The sequence below is a fragment of the Aquarana catesbeiana genome, linkage group LG13, assembly GCF_042186555.1.
Source record: "Aquarana catesbeiana isolate 2022-GZ linkage group LG13, ASM4218655v1, whole genome shotgun sequence".
NCBI classification, from domain to species: Eukaryota; Metazoa; Chordata; class Amphibia; order Anura; family Ranidae; genus Aquarana; species Aquarana catesbeiana.
The window spans coordinates 142,696,652-142,714,453 of NC_133336.1; the positions used below are offsets into that span (position 1 = coordinate 142,696,652).

Sequence of the window (17,802 nt, forward strand, 5' to 3'; positions counted from 1 at the left end):
ACAGAAAAATTCTTTTAGGTTAGGGTTAAACCATAGCGGAGCATTAGGGGATTAATGAAGAGGATTATCTAGTATATGTTTTATACAGATCCCCAATTTGAGTATCTCTTTGCCCCCTTCAGTGGGGACTTCTCCCCTAAAAAAGAAATTCAGTGAGGTTTCATATGAAGTCACTGCTGCTGCTTCTACTGCAACCGCAGCATTATTTAATTGTGGGAACATTCTCCAATGGATAAATACTAATTGAGACGCTAAATAGTATAATCGTATGTCAGGTATTGTCAAACCACCTAGTTGGTAGTTGTAACATTTCCAGAGAGACCCTAGCAGCCTTATTACCCCATAGAAAAGATGTCAATAGGGAATTAATATGTTTGAATATTTTTTTCGGGATATATATTGGTGCATTAGAAAGTATGTACAAAAATTTTGGGAGGAAGACCATTTTAAATAGATTGGCCCTACCAGAGTGCAAGTAGGAGAGCTTTCCATTTCTGTATCCTTTCACTAAATGTTCTAATTATAGGCCACAGATTGGCCTCAATGAATGATTCTACCGGTAGTTGGACCATTATTCCCAGGTATTTAAACTTCTCTACAATGGCCAGAGGGCACTGGGCTGGAAGGGTTAAGTCCGGCTGGGGATCCAGCGGAAAAAGGACTGACTTGGTCCAATTGATTCGGAAGCCAGAAAAATCTCCGAACTCCCGGATCAATGAGACTGCCGTGGCCAGTGATGTGTCAGAATCTCTCAAATATAGGAGCATATCATCCGCGTATAGTGACACGCTCTTGCAGGTCTCCAACCAGAAACCCCTGTAAAATGTCATTGGTTCTGAGTTTAGCAGCTAGTGGTTCTATGGCCAGAGCAAATAGGAGAGGAGACAGGGGGAAACCCTGTCTCGTTCCCCTATGAATCCTGAAAGACTCAGAGATGAAACCATTTACTCTAATACTTGCTCGAGGGTCATTATACAAAGAGTCTAATCCACGAGATAAATTTTGGTCCAAAACCCAATTTACCTAGAAGGGAAAATAAATAATTCCATTCCACTGAATCGAACGCCTTTTTGGTGTCTAAAGACGCTACAACTCGTTTACCCTTATTCAGGTGATAGATCTGAAGATTAACATACAGTCTACGTAAGTTCATTTTGGTAGAGCGGCTGGGTATAAATCCAGTTTGACCTGAATTAGTTTAAGGATCACCGACTTCAATCTACCGGCCAAGATTTTGGCCAGTATCTTAACGTCAGAATTTATCAAAGAGATTGGCCTATATGACTCGCATTCCTGCAGATCCTTCCCTGGTTTGGATAGCACTACAATTAAAGCCTCGCTCAGACTCCGGTAATATGCCTTCTCTTTCTGCAGCTATAAAAACTTTTTGTAGTGTTGGCGCTAGTTGCTCTTTATGCAATTGGTACCACTCTGCTGGGAACCCATCCAAGCCAGGCGCCTTGCCCGGTTTGAAGGAGGAGACTGCGCCACCAATTTCCTCCAGTGATATCGGCTGCTCCAAAAGTGCACGGTCTTCCTGATCTAATGATGGGAGAATTAAATTCTCAATATATAGTGCCAATTCCTGATTAGTGTGTTGGGTTTGTGTCTGGTAAAGGGTTTCATAAAAATGCAGGAAGGCGTTTAGAATCTCTTGTGGCTCCTCAACCACCTCACCAGTTAGTTTCCTGATCTTCCCTATCGATACCGGGGCATAAAGCGGACTCGCCAGGAAAGATAGGAGGCGTCCACTCTTATCGCCAAACTCAAAGAAAGATCTAGTCTGATGTAGTTGTTTTTTAACAGTGTGCTCAGTTAGAAGTAAGTTATATTGTCATGTTTTGTTTTGCCAAGATTGGTATCTACCTGGAGAGGAATCATGTATATATTCCCTTTCAGCTTCCGGGGCCTTAATCTCTGCCTCTTTCATATCAGAATTGATTGCCTTGGTAAAACTCCTTGTTTCCGAGGCAAATACCCCTCTCATAGTTGCCTTAAAGGCATCCCACTGATTGGCCAATGTTGTTTCCATCCCATTCTCCTTCCAATAGTGACCAATACTCTCTTTGCATTTTATAGTAATATAGTCCTCCTGGAGCCATTTTGTATTCATACGCCATTGTCTCCTTCCCCGTGGAGCGTTCAAATCCAACGTAACCTCCAAAGGAGAATGGTCTGATATAGCTCTAGGGAGATGTCCAACAGCGGATATATAAGGAAGGCCATCCACAGATGACAGTGCTAAGTCTATTCTGGACAGTGTCTTATGGGTCTCAGAATGACATGAGTACTCCCTGACACCAGGGTTCCTCTGTCTCCATATGTCAGTGAGTGCATAACTCTCCAACCATGAGAATAAAGTATGGCGGGACTCAGAAACGGTCCCATGTCTATCTAGAGTTCCATCCGACACTGCATTAAAATCTCCTAAAAGTAGTAATGGGCCCTGAGCAATCAGTATAGCCTCCTTAATAATATTGTCTAATATTGGGAAGGAGAATGGGGGCAGAACATAGACACATACCAGCGTTAAAGACACATTATACGTTTGACACACTAAAATAGCATATCTGCCATTCGGATCTAGTTTGACCTGTAATATGTGCACTGCGGCTTTTTTGGTGACTAGAATAGCTACACCCCTAGAGTATGTTGAGTATTCGGCATTAAGTACTCTCATTACATTAGCTTTTTCAATGCCATGACCTTAGATCCCTGCAAGTGAGTTTCTTGCAATAGTATGATATGAGGTTTGTATCGTTTTATGAAGTCAAAGATGAGAGATCTCTTAGGGCTCTTTCACACGGAGGATCCGTATGTCTGTCTGTTTTTCATCCTTCCGTTTTCTGATGAAAAACGGACATACATGTATCCCTATGGAGCGTCGGATGTCAGCGGTGACATGTCCGCTGACATCCGACCCGCTCCGATCCGAAAAGTGTAACGGAGGAAAACCCTACTTTTCCATCCATTTTCGGATCAGATCGGGTGACGACGGACTCTACGGTCTGTCATCACCTGATCCCCCATAGGGGAGAGCGGCGCTCTGCACACTGTGCAGCGATGGACCTGTCATTTTCCTGCTCAGCGGAGCGATCCCCGCTGAGTAAGCAGGTGTTCACGGGGCGGATCATCACTGATCCGCCCCGTGTGAAAGAGCCCTTAATCTTGGAGTTCATACCACGCACATTCCATGACAACAGCGTAAGCTTACCCTCCATTTACATGTAGAAGAGATAAATGTAAGGTACCCGGGAATATTTGTTTGCATGTCACATTCTGAATGGACATATCTCCTGTGGGGAGAGAAAAAAAAAAAAAAAACACACCAGCAGCACACAGCACAAACCAACATTGAACAGTAACATGAACACCGTCCCCCCCTCCCTGCACACACCCCCAACTTGTTGTGTGCCTGACTTCCATAACCAAAAGGTAGAAAAATTAAAGTGACCTCGGGGGGGGGTGTCACAGTTCTCTAAGAAGAACAAAAACACCACATAATCATATATGATGTAACATATGAAGGTGTAATATTGACCAACTCAAAATCCTGAGCTAGTTCAGCCAGGAGTTATCTTCCTATAGAGGATAGGGAAAATACCTGAGGAAAGGAGATATGAAAGAAAAAAAAATGATAAAAAATTATAAAAAAAAATAAAAAAAATAACAGCCCAATGGGGGAACAAAAAGTATTCCCTCTTAAAGAAAAAGAAAAAAAACAATCTCCAGTAGTCCCTATCTCCTCCCTCTCTCTCCTATATCATATATATAAGTGGTGATATATACTGTATGTCGATCCAGGCGGGGCGTTACGCCATAGCATTGTAGTATCAGAAGATATTATGAGCATGGTCATCTCTACACGCTGGTATAGGGTGCCCCGTAACAAACATCATGTGTACTCAGCAATTATTCCCTTATTCATTTACCGGTGTTCATCTGGGCTGCGACGCCCTCTGGTATCCAGCCATCTAGAGGCCTCCGTAGGATTGTTAAAGAACGACATCTTTCCTCCATCCACCACTCTTAGTTTCGCTGGGTACAGCATACTGTAAGTAAGTTGCAAGTCTCAGAGTCTTTTTTTTTTTAACATGGATGAAGCTAGCTTTGTTTCTGCGTGGCCGCAGAAAAGTCTGGATAGATGGAAATGCGATTCCCATTGTATTGCAATTCACCTCCAGTGCGAGCTGCTCTAAGTATGCCTTCCCGATCCCTGAAGTGTAAAATGCGTGCAATCATAGGGATCGGATGTGCTCCAGGAGGAGGAGGTTTAGAAGGAATCCTGTGTGCCCTTTCCATGGTGAATAAGTGGGAGAAAGTAGTGTCAGCCATATTATCTTTAAGCCAAAGCTCTAAAAAATCTTCCGGCTGCGTTCCCTCAGCTTTTTCAGGGAAACCTACAAAACGGACATTGTTCCTCCTTTGTCTGTCTTCCATGTCTCCCAGCTTATCTGTGTGGGCATTGATTTCTCTATGTAGATGTTGTACCTTATCTTCCATAGGACGCACCACATCCTCCATGTCACTAATTCTTTGCTCAGCTTCCAAGGCCCTCTCTCTAATGGTCTGCACATCCTGTTTCAGAAAGGACATTTCTGCCCTCATCACATCAATATGTTCAGTCAAAGTAGTTTGGCAGCTGTAAATAGCCTCCATAATTTGCTTTAAAGAGGGTTCCTCTGCACCGTCTGCTGACTCCGTATCTCTTGTATCAGCACAGGGGAGTCTGTCCAGGGATAAGCCTCTTATCCTACCCGGAGATCTGCGGGGCAGCGGGCTTACCTTCACAGAGTGTGGGGATGATCTGTCAGATCCGCTGTATTTTTCTGGGGCCCTGGTCTGCTGCCTCGTGCGCGCCGCCATCTTGGACTCCCCAGGCATAGCGGGATAAACACTCCGCGGCCAGTTCCATGGATGCCGGCCCGTATTTAACCATACCCTAATGATCTGTAGGGTCCGGTGAGTAAGAGGGTGCCGATATTGTAAAGGATCCGTGTCTCTGACATTCAGGATATAGGCAATATGTTATGTCCCGGCCGGAGCTCCTGTGAAGAGCTGCTCACATGTCCGCTGCTAGCTCCAACCCCCTGAGGGACCCTTTTATATGGACTGCTGAGACAGAGAGAATATTCTTCTCTGCTTCCCCCAGGATCTCCTGAGTCAGCATCATTAACCTGCTGGACCTTGTCCCTCCTTGGTGACTCAGGTAGGTCACCACCACCACCGCGTTGTCCGAAAAGATTTGTACTTCCCTCCCTTGGACCTGGTTCTCCAAAAAGTTTACTGCCTTTCCGACTGCCAGAAGCTCCCTGAAATTGGAGGAAGCTTTGCTTTGCTTCTGGTCCCAGGGATCCTGGGCATAGCGATCTCCCAAGTGAGCTCCCCAGCCACTTGCATCCATTGTTACTCTTAGTGGATCTTGCTGTGTCCATGTCCGACCCCAGATAGGTTGATCGGACTGAGCCCCCAGTCTAGGGAGTTTCTCACCTCTCCTAAGAGATGTACTCATGTCCAGGGATTCTCTTCTCCCGTCCCAGGAGGAGAGAAGGAATCCCTGGAACCCCCGAGAGTGCAGCTGGGCCCAGGGGACTGCTGGGATGCAGGATGACATAAGCCCCAGCACTCTCATAATGGTCCTTAGAGAGGACTCTCCGGTCTCGTGGAGAGCTGACACCATTCCCTGTACCTTTGAGATTTTTTCTAGAGGAAGAAAAACTTTGGGCCACCGAGTCTACCCAGTACCCTAGGTACACCTTGGACTGAGAGAGATCCAGGGAGGACTTATCCCGGCTGACCATCCAACCCAGGTAATCTAGAGTGGACAACACTGTGTCTCGGTCTGACCGGAGCTGTTCTAGGGCTGGGCTGTAAATCAGCATATCGTCCAAGTACGGGATCAAGGCTATCCCCTGGAAGTGCAGAAAAGACACCACCTCAGCGAGAACCCTGGTAAAGATTCTCGGACTGGCCACTAGGCCGAAGGGGAGTGCCCTGAACTGCCAGTGCTGGACACCCTGCTCTGTCCGTACTGCAAAACGCAGGTACTTCTGATGTCCCGGGGCAATGGGGACATGCAAATAAGCATCTTTCAGATCTAATGTGATCATGAAGACTCCCCTTTGAAGGTGTCTTCTGACTGTATAGATACTCTCCATCCGGAACTTCTTGTATAGCAAGTACTGGTTCAGCTTCCGTAGATTAAAAAAAATCAGCCGAAATTTGCCCGATTGTTTCGGAACCACAAAAACGTGGGAATAAAACCCTAGGGCAATCCGACTCACGGGAACAGGAACAATGACCTCTTGTTCTGCAAGCTCGCAGACACTCCCCAAAAGGCCCCTTGCTTTCAGTGGGTCCTTGGTGAGACAGGTAATGAGGAAGTTTGGAGGGGGGTGACAGGAACTCCAACCTGTAACCCTCTCTTACAAGATTTAGGATGTAAGGACTCCGTGTGATCTTCTCCCATTGGGGGGGAGGAACCACGAGAGCCTTCCACCAACCTTTATGGTGGCGCCATTTGGCTTCATTGTTGGAAGGTCCGGACCCGGAAAAAAGGATTCCACCTTTTTTACTTGCCCTTACCGAACCCCCACATTTTCCTCTGCTCCTTTTTACCCTTAAACTGGCTTTTTGCAGTGGGCCCCTCGAAAAAATGTCTTCACTTTATCCCTCTTGGGTTTTGTAGGGAATTTCTTGCCCTTTTCTGTGGATCAGGACGGGACCTGTTCTAGGCCAGAGCCGAAGAGCAGGGAGCCCTCAAACGGTATACCGCAGAGTCGGGACTTAGAGGTAAAATCTCCATCCCATGTTTTTACCCAAAGGGCTCTTCTGGCGGAGTTTAGTAGAGCCTCTGACTTTGCAGTTGTTCTCACTGTTCCTACAGCAGCATCTGCCAAAAAAGCTTTCCCAATAACCTCCAGAGAATCTACTACCTCCTTGGATTTGTTTTTAAGCGAGACATGGTCCATCCACCTGTTGACCCATGCATCTGCGTTTCTGGCAACACAGACGGAGGCAAATGCTGGACCCAAGCTGCAGCATTGGCATCCCAAGCTCTGCGCAACAAGGTTTCAGATTTTTTATCCATCTGATCCTGGATGTTGCCGGAATCCTCAAAGGAGAGGTCCGATCGTTTGGATACTTGTGCCAAAGAAGCATCCAAGCGTGGGACTTTAAAGAATTTCTCCTCCTCCTCATCCTTAAAAGGGGCATCTACGTTTCCAGGTCTTAAGTTTTATTACCTTGCGCTCAGGCTCCCTCCATTCCCTTAGGATTATATCCTTAAGGGATTGGTGCAATGGAAAAGTCTTAGTCTGCGGCTTGCCCAGTCCCCTATATACCTTATCTTGAGCCGAGACCTGAGTGGACGGCAACTGATTGTCCTCAGATGCATAGATTGCCTTGAGAAGACCCTACATGTCTTCAGCTGAGAAGAGATGTCTCCCAGGCATAGCCTCTACCTGGCTATCCTGGACAGAAACCTCTTCTTCTGCCCGAAAGCTCTGCTCTGAGTCCTGTCCCTTCTCCTCATCTGAACAATAGGGGGCCGGTTCTTGGGACCCCCCAGTATTACTGGTAGACATCCCCTCCTGAGAGGGGGGAGCTCTCCCTACTGGAAGGGTGTTCTACCTGCCACTTCTCGACTGTAGTGCTAAAGGACTGGAGGGTTGCTAGCATCTCAGACTGTAGCGCACTGCATTCCTTCACAGCTCGCGCTGTTTCCTTGCCCGCTAATTTATAGATGCATTTAAAGCAAAAAGGCTTGTGGTCCTGTGGGAGTTTCTCATTACAGTACCCACAACGCCTTGATTTTGAGATGGCTTTGGACTTAGTCCTACTGGCCGTCCCCTGGGCAGGGCATTCAATCAATTCAAGTCGGGAAGATACTGGAGCGTTTAAAGACCACATAGACCAATTCTTGCTGGAGAAAAGCATTTTAAGCAACAGACAGCATGGATTCATGAAAGACAGGAGTTGTCAGACAAACCTGATTTCTTTTTTATGAAGCGGTAAGTAAAACCTTGGACAGAGGGGTGGCTGTGGACGTGATCAAAAGTAACATTTCTGTCTTTGCAGATGACACCAAGCTATGTATTTGAATAACGTCCTTACAGGATGTCTCCAATTTACAAGCCGACCTCAATGCACTCTCTAATTGGGCGATGAGGTTGTGGCAGATGAGGTTTAATTTTGAGAAATGTAAAGTTACGCACTTGGGGGCTAAGAATATGCATGCATCATACATACTAGGGGGAGCACAAACAGGGGAATCCATAGTGGAGAAGGATCTGGGGGTTTTGGTAGATCATAAACTCAACAGCATGAAATGCCAATCGAGAGCGAGAGCGAGAGCGAGAGCGAGAGCGAGAGCGAGAGCGAGAGCGAGAGCGAGAGCGAGAGAGAGAGAGAGAGAGAGAGAGAGAGAATTTTGCCCCTGTTCAGATCATTAGTAAGACCTAATCTGGAATATGCAGTTCAGTTTTGGGCACCAGTTCTCAAAAAGGAGATCAGGGAACTGGAGAAAGTGCAGCGAAGGGCAACCAAACTGATAAGAGGCATGGAGGAGCTCAGCTATGAGGAAAGATTAGAGGAACTGAATTTATTCACTCGAGAAGGAGAATAAGGGGGGATATGATCAACATGTTCAAATATATAAGGGGTCCATATAGTGAACTTGGTGTTGAGTTATTCTCTTTACGGTCAACACAGAGGACAAGGGGGCACTCTTTACGCCTAGAGAAAAGAGATTTCATCTCCAAATACGGAAAGGTTTCTTCACAGTAAGAGCTGTGAAAATGTGGAATAGACTCCCGCCTGAGGTGGTTCTGGCCAGCTCAGTAGATTGCTTTAAGAAAGGCCTGGATACTTTCCTAAAATGTACATAATATAACTGGGTACTAACATTTATAGGTAAAGTTGATCCAGGGAAAATCCGACTGCCTCTGAGGATCAGGAAGGAATTTTTTCCCCTTCTGTAGCAAACTGGAGCATGCTCTGCTGGGGTTTTTTGCCTTCCTCTGGATCAACTGTGGGTATGGAATTGGGTATATTGGATTGTACGATATTTTTTAACTATACTATAACTATGTAATCTCTGTAAAGGACAATAAAAAACCCATTTTAGCCATTACCCTCCGGGTATCCTGTGGGGGAGGGGGAAATAGGGCCACCCCAAATCTCCTTCCCACGCCAGCTGGATCACTCACCCCCTGTGGTGACTTCTGAAGCTGTCAAATTCGGTCGGTCCTCCTTTTCCATCCTTACTAGTTGATCAACCTTCAGGTAGGGTCGCTCCAGGTAGATTGGGGGACACAGGACCGTGGACCCCAGCTCCGTTACCGCCTTTGTACACGCTCGCCCCCATTTTGTTGTAGTCAGGAGTTGCCGGTAATGATGTCACACAAGCGTGCCGTACCGAGATCCGGACATGCACAGTAGCGGCCGGATAACACCGATACGGCCTAGGTGGGAGAAGGAGATTCCCCAGCCTCACTAGTCACAGCTGAGCCAAGACATCATGCAGCCAGCATCATGGACTCCCTCCCAGCAAACGGGGGATACTCGGGCGGCCCCTCCTTACCATCCACCACTATCTGGTAGGAGGAGAGAGTGGGATGTAAGGTCCCTGGGGTTATGGACACTCTCACAGTGTCCTAGTGCCACCAGTTTCTCGGGGGGGGGGTTCTTCTTGTACCCCCCCCCCCCCCCCCGAGTCTTCCTTTAAGAAGCAAGAGGGAAATGCCCCCCCTGGAAAGAGCAGAGCCCTATCAGACCCCACAGTCACCACTGGCTGCTCTAGGTCTGATATCCCAGGGGGAGACCTCGGTCCCAGACCTTGGTCTAAGAAAATAAAGAAATAAATGGTTTCGCTGCCACCCTGTGGGAAACACAATCAATAATTGAGGGACAGAGGGAAGGGTGGGGCCTTTTAAACTCTGTTGTTGATTGCGTTTCCTGTCAGGTGAGACCATCATCTTAGGTGTGCCATCCTGGAAGATGACTGGAAAAAAGCTGAGTTAGACTTACCGGTAACTCCTTTTCTGAGAGTCTTCCAGGACAGCCCATGAGACCTTGGGCTCCTCCTACCAGGACAGGAAACACATTACCCCCACCAGATAAAAGGGTGGTCCTCCAGGCCTCATGTCAGTCTTCTCAAGAACCGTAGGACACCCCTGCAAAACATATGCATAATAAACATAACTTCAGACAAAACCGGGTGGGAATCTGGCTGTCCTGGAAGACTCTCAGAAAAGGAGTTACCGGTAAGTCTAACTCAGCTTTTCTCCAAGTGTCTTCCAGGACAGCCCATGAGACGATGAGCCAGAACTTACCAGTCTAGGCAGGGACAACTGCCTGAAGGACCTTACGACCAAACACCTGCTCCTGAGCGGATAGGAGATTCAGGTGATAATGTTTAATGAAGGTCGAGTAACTGGACCATGTGGCAGCCCTGCAAATTTGTTCCGGTGAGGCACTAGCCCTCTCAGCCCAAGACGTAGACAAGGCTCTAGTTAAGTGCACAGTAACAAAAGGTGGAGGAACTTCCCTTATTTTGTAAGCTTCAGAGATAGCTTGCTTTATCCATCTAGCCGCACAGGGCGGCACAGTGGTGTAGTGGTAGCACTCTCACCTAGCAGTAAGAAGGGTCACTGGTTCGAATCCCAACCACGACACTACCTGCTTGGAGTTTGCATGTTCTCCCTGTGCCTGCGTGGGTTTCCTCCGGGTACTCCGGTTTCCTCCCACACTCCAAAGACATGCTGGTTAATTGGATCCTGTCTAAAATTGTCCCTAGTATGTATGAATGTGAGTTAGGGACCTTAGATTGTAAGCTCCTTGAGGGTAGGGACTGATGTGAATGTACAATGTATATGTAAAGCGCTGCGTAAATTGACGGCGCTATACAAGTACCTGAAATAAATAAATAAAAAAAAATCTAGCCAATGTGGCTTTAAATGCACTATTTCCCCTGTGAACTCCTGAAAAAAACAAAAAAGGACAAACAAGGCATCAGTTACTCTAAAGGTCTTGGTGACCTCAAGATAGACAAGGAGAATCCTTCACACGTCTAAAAAACTAAACTTTCTTTCCTGGTCGCCCTGTAGCAAACTGCAAAAGGTTGGCAGCACAATGTCCTGGGATCTGTGGAATGTACTGGCCACCTTGGGCAAAAAACCTGGATCGGTTCTTAAAACAACTCGCTCCTCAAAAATTGCGAGGAAAGGCTCCCTCACTGATAGGGCCTGCAACTCACTTACCCTACGAGCTGAGGTAACAGCTACAAGAAAAACAGTTTTTAATGTAAGTAACCCAACTGAAATATTATCTATAACAGGGATATGCAATTATGGACCTCCAGCTGTTGCAGAACTACAAGTCCCATGAGGCATAGCAAGACTGACAGCCACAAGCATGACACCTAGAGGCAGAGGCATGATGGGGCTTGTAGTTTTGCAACAGCTGGAGGTCCGCTAATTGCATCTCTCTGATCTAGGAGGCTCAAAAGGAAATTCAACCAGTGTTTGAAGTACTAGGGACAGGTCCCAAGTTGGAAAACATCTCACCACTAGTGGTCTGGCCCTAGAAATTGATTTGAAAAATCTGCCTGCAGTCGGATTTTCCAGGAGAGAAAACTGGAGGAACACACTGATAGTACCTTAAAAGGTACTGGCAGCAGCTAACAGAAAGACCTTTGTCGACACCCTCTTGAAAAAATTCCAAAATTGAAGGGATATCATGAGATAATCGTTGATTTTCAGATAACCATGAGATAAATCTTTTCCAAACCTTGGAATATATGGCTCTAGCGACTGGTTTTCTGCAATTTACCAGAGTCTTGACTACCTTGTCAGAGAATCCCTGGGCGCTCAGTATCTTTTCTTCAGATACTAAGCCGTCAAGTTTAAGGAAACCACCTGTGGGTGCGACACTGGACCCTGCGATAGTAAATCTACTCTCTTTGGAAGATTCAGTGGAGGCTCCAAGACCAGAGTCTGTAGCAGGGAAAACCATTGCCTCTTGGGCCAGAAAGGGGCGATTAGGATGAGATCCGTTTCTTCTAGAAGAAACTTCCGGAGCACTTCCGGAATAAGTCTGATCGGTGGGAAGGCGTAACAGAGGCCGAATGGCCACGGATTCGCCAGAGCATCGATCCCCAATGATTGATCTGCTGGTTCAAGGAAAAGAACCGCTCTGATTGCGGTTGTTCCGATTTGCGAACAGGTCTGCTTCGGGACATCCCCATCTGTTGGTGAGATCCGCAAAAACTTCGGGATGAAGGGACCAGTTGTCCCGATCTACCCGGAAGCAGCTGAGATAATCTGCCAGACAATTTTGTGTCCCCTTCAGGTGCACGGCTGAAATTGAAGCTAGATTCCCTTCTGCCCAAGATAAAATCTCCTGGGCAATAGATTGAAGTATCCAGCTCCTTGTGCCTCCCTGTTTGTTGAGGTATGCGACTGTCGCGATATTGTCGGAAAGAATCTGGAGATTGTGCCCCTTGAGTTCCATGTGAAATTACTGCAAGGCTCTCATAACTGCTAGCAGCTCTGATAGGATGAAGCACTTGCTTCCCTCGAGGACCACTCTCCTTGTGCCACTGCGTTGCTGAGGGGAGCTCCTCATCCCCAGGAACTTGCATCCGTAGTGATCCTCTGGGATATAGGAATGGACCATGGGAGACCCTTTGTTGGGTGCAGGTTTGTCCTCCACGAGCTTCTCTTTACCCTGGCGGGTAGCCAGACCCTTGACTCCAGGGACCCTGCGTTTCCGTCCCAGTTCCTTAATAGAAACAGTTGTAATGGACGTAGATGAAATCTTGTCCATGGTACTGCGGGAAAGCATGAGGTCATCAGACCCACTGCTCTCGAAACCTGTCTCAGCGAGACTGACTGGTTGGTCTGTAATGCTGACATAGTTTGGATCATTTTTGTAGTCTTCTCCTGTTGAAGAAAAGCGTTCTGGTCTACCGAGCAAAAGGCGTATCCCAGATATGTCACTTTCTGGGCCGGAATCAAGGACGACTTCTCTACGTTTATTAACCAGCCTAGGGACTGTAGGAAGTCTTGCACCGTCTGGAGATCCGCTAACAACCATTTAGTATGATTCTGCCACTACAAGGAGGTCGTCCAGGTAGGGGATAATCGTTATCACTTTCAACCTTACCCGAGCCAGTGCCTCCCCCAACACCTTTGTAAAAATGTGTGGGGCTGAGGACATACCGAAGGGGAGGGCCTGATACTGAAAGTGCCGAGTCTCTGTTCCCATCCTGACTGCTAGTCTTAAGAATCTCTGAAAGGATGGATGGATCGGGATGTGAAGGTAAGCATCCCTCAAATCCAAAGTGGCCATGAGTATGAGTTTGGGTAAAGCAGGTTTTTGATTGTGAATACCGTCTCCATCTGGAAATGCATGTATCTGATTGAATGGTTTAAAGACTGGAGGTTCAGGATAAGCCGATACTTCCCTGATGGCTTTTTGATGACAAATATATGGGAATAAAATCCCTTGCCCTGGTCTGGCCGGAGAACAGGAATCAGGACCTTTTGATCCAATAAGTCTCCAATTTGGAGACCCAGAGCCTTCGCTTTCTCTCGATCTCGGGGAGGAAAGGTGACCAAAAACCGGTCCGGTGGTTGGCGAGAAAATTCCAGCCTGTACCCATTGGTCACTAGGTCCAGGATGAAGGGACTTGAGGTGACTGCCGCCCATTGTGGGAGAAAGGACCTCAATCTTCCTCCCACTGGGGGACCCAAGTCACTGTGGCTTGGCGGGTTGTTGAGGAGGATTAAAAAAGACCCCACTCCCCCTTTACCTCTGCCTTTGTGCCCCGGCCAATGCTTTTTGGGCCTGTTGTCCTTTTCTCTAGGTCCTTGCTGCCTATCTTGGCCACGAAAAAAAAAAAAAAAAAAAACACACACACACACACAACACCTTTCTGGCTGTTGGGTTTTTCTTTTTCTCTGGAAACGCCCCCCCCCAAATCAGCCGGGCGTTCCAGTGCCTCCTGCAGTCCTGGGCCAAAAAGATGATCACCCGTAAGGGGAAGACCACAAAAGGCGCAACTTGGAGGCTGAATCATCTGCCCAGGTTTTCATCTGCCCCAAATTCACTAAGGCCAAAGTCCTGGCTGTCATTCTTACCGACTCAGCGGAAGAATCAGCCAAAAATCCTACTGCCTTAAAAAGGAGAGGGAAGGACTTCAAAATCTGCTCTCTAGAAATACCAGCCGACAAATGAGTTTGAATCTGAGTCAACCACACCTCCAGATTTCTGGCTACACATGTGGAGGCCAGAGCGGGTTTGAGATTCCCAATAGCAGAATCCCAGGCTCTGTGGAGAAGGATATCGCCTCTTTTGTCCATCGGATCCCTAAGCGCGCCCATATCATCAAACGCTAGGTCGGAGTTTTTTGAAACCTTTGAAAGAGGTGCGTCCAACTTAGGATTCTTGTTTCACGGCTGCGCTGAGTCCTCATCAAAAAGGAAACCTCCTTTTTAGGTTACCAGAAAAGAAAGGTTTTCTCTCTGGATTTTCCTACTCCAGTTTGATAGTATCAATCAGGGAACTACGTACTGGAAAAACTCTAGACTTCTTCTTATGCAAACCCTTACACATAAGATCATGTTTAGATAATTGAACCTCTTCCTCTTTTAAATAGTATAGATAGCCTTTAATAAGTCATCAACATCCTCTAAAGATAACTTAAACCTGGAGCCCCTTGTGGATTCTCTATCCCTGGGATCCCTATGTGACCTCGATTCTTCTGGAGAAGAACGGGTAGATCTAACTTCAGCTTTAGAGTCTTTACTCTCCGCCTGCTGTGGAGTGCTACTGACTGAAGCTCTAATTGAAGACGGACCCTCAGCTGGCGTTTGAAGCTTGTCAATTAGTATTTTAAAAGAGCTTAAGGTGGACGCAAGCTCATCTCTGACAGAAGTTAACATTTTCTGACAGGAGGCTACCGGGTCATCTTTTACTAGGCCTTCTATACATGTGCGACAAACTGCTTTGCTTCATGAGGAGCTCAATTTGTTTGCGCAAACCGCACATTTTCTCTTTGGTGGCTGCGCTTGGGCCTTGTCCTGGAGTCTTGGTCTGCAAGACAAAAATAAAAAGACCCACCCACCATGCAATTATAAGCCACCCAATCACTTCATAACCACGTGCAGGAGGGAGGAAATGTGTCCCCTTACACTCACTACTATAGAGGGGGGGGGAGGGGAAGGGAAGGGAACACTCACAGGGATAGCAAGATGGTGACAAAACACCCCAGGCTTACCTGTGAGGTGCTGGTGTTGGACACTGCATCCGCTGCCTGTGCAGGTACTGCTGAAGGATCCATCCTGCCCCTCTTGGTTGTCCACAGCCTGGCTGCTTTACAACAAGAACACCAGCAACCAGTGTCCCCTGTTGGCACAGTTTCTGGAGACTGGAACCGGCGTCCGATGGTGACGTCAAATGCCCCAGAAGTGACCCTCTCCAGGCACTTCCTGTGGGCCAGCTTGGAGCGCAGTAGCTCCGCGGCTTCCTCTTTCCCCTGAACAGATCAGCCATGCTGTCGGCAGGGAAAAGGACACCGCCACTCTGCTGAGCTCTAGTGCAATGCACTGCGCTTGGGGCCCGACATAACACCGGTCCTGGTCCTCTCCAAGCACTGAGGACAGGGGACAGCAGCACAGCCAACTTTCCCAGCGGAGATGCTGCTTCTGGCAGAGGAAAAGGTTAGGGATATGCCCCAAAAACAGTCCTATAGAGCCCCTGCTCATGAGACCTAGGGGACCAGGTTCCAGGAACATGTTACCCCCCGTCCGGAGGAAACACAAATAACTGACATGGGGCCTGGAGTATCGCCCTTTTATCTGGTGGGGGTAATGTGTTTCCTGTCCTGGTAGGAGGAGCCCAAGGTCTCATGGGCTGTCCTGGAAGACGCTTGGAGAAATATGCTTATCCGGATTATCCCATTCGGTATAAGCTTTTCTAGTAATGCGTGGACAGGAAATGCATGAAAAGGCTGTAAGGGTTTCAGGGAACCCAAGGAGGAGACCGGACCATCAGTTAACTCTGTTAGGGGTAGCATGAAAGCGGAGCGAACCATCTCTGTAAGGCTCTGTACTTCAGACTGTGAAGCTGAAACATTAAGTATTGTTTCCTCTGCAGAGGAATAACCGGCTTGTCTTTCCTCTCGATTATCTGAGGGTAATTCCTCATCTTGTTCTCACAATTCCCTTGGACCCTCCACTGCTTGTAAAGAGTTTAAGGTGGGAGAGGGGGATCTAGGATGCTTCCCATCCACCTGGATGCGATTAAAGCCACTAATCTTCCTTCTAAGCCCTGCAGGGCCAAGGAGAATGCATCTTCAGTCACGTATACAGGGGCTGAAGTGTGTGAAGCAGTTGCACCACCGCTAGCTCTCAATGACTCACCCCGGCTTGCCATGTCTGGTATCTCTGGATACTCTGGAGATGACAGTATGGCGGCATGACTGGGGTTCCCAGCGCCTGGGGGTGGAACCTTAGGCACCTTTATGGTAGCTCTGGAAGTCATAGCGCAAAGCACAAAAGCAAGAGGTAAAAATATACAGTAGGGACGGAAAGTATTCAGACCCCCTTAAATTTTTCACCCTTTGTTATATTGCAGCCATTTGCTAAAATCATTTAAGTTCATTTTTCCCCTCATTAAATGTACACACAGCACCCCGTATTGACTGAAAAACACAGAATTGTTGACATTTTTTCAGATTTATTAAAAAAGAAACACTGAAATATCACATGGTCCTAAGTATTCAGACCCTATGCTCAGTATTTAGTAGAAGCACCCTTTTAATCCAATACAGCCATGAGTCTTTTTGGGAAAGATGCAACAAGTTTTTCAAACCTGGATTTGGGGATCCTCTGCCATTCTCCTTGCAGATGCTCTGCAGTTCTGCCAGGTTGGATGGTAAATGCTGGTGGACAGCCATTTTTAGGTCTCTCCAGAGATGCTCAATTGGGTTTAAGTCAGGGCCATTCAAGAACAGTCACAGAGTTGTTGTGAAGTCACTCCTTTCGTTATTTTAGCTGTGTGCTTAGGGTCATTGTCTTGTTGGAAGGTAAACCTTCGGCCCAGTCTGAGGTCCTGAGCACTCTGGAGAAGGTTTTCGTTCAGGATATCCCTGTACTTGGCCGCATTCATCTTTCCCTCGATTGCAACCAGTCGTCCTGTCCCTGCAGCTGAAAAACAGCCCCACAGCATGATGCTGCCACCACCATGCTTCACTGTTGGGACTGCATTGGACAGGTGATGAGCAGTGCCTGGTTTTCTCCACACATACCGATTAGAATTAAGAAAAAAAGTTCCATCTTGTCTCATCAGACCAGAGAATCTCATTTCTCACCATCTTAGAGTCCTTCAGGTGTTTTTCAGCAAACTCCATGCAGGCTTTCATGTGTCTTGCACTGAGGAGAGGCTTCCGTCGGGCCACTCTGCCATAAAGCCCCAACTGGTGGAGGGCTGCAGTGATGGTTGACTTTCTACAACTTTCTCCCATCTCCCGACTGCATCTCTGGAGCTCAGCCACAGTGATCTTTGGGTTCTTCTTTACCTCTCTCACCAAGGCTCTTCTTCCCCGATAGCTCAGTTTGGCCAGACAGCCAGCTCTAGGAAGGGTTCTGGTCGTCCCAAACATCTTCCATTTAAGGATTATGGAGGCCACTGTGCTCTTAGGAACCTTAAGTGCAGGAGAAATTTTTTTGTAACCTTGGCCAGATCTGTGCCTTGCCACAATTCTGTCTCTGAGCTCTTCAGGCAGTTCCTTTGACC

The 17,802-nt window shown here is 47.3% G+C and overlaps 1 protein-coding gene across 3 annotated transcripts in view; it reads right to left on the bottom strand.

Annotated features, from left to right (window-relative positions):
* The window catches only part of VPS18 (VPS18 core subunit of CORVET and HOPS complexes), a 215,181-nt gene that overhangs the window by 155,114 nt on the left and 42,265 nt on the right, over window positions 1-17,802 (bottom strand). The gene's annotated exons all lie outside the window — the stretch shown is intronic.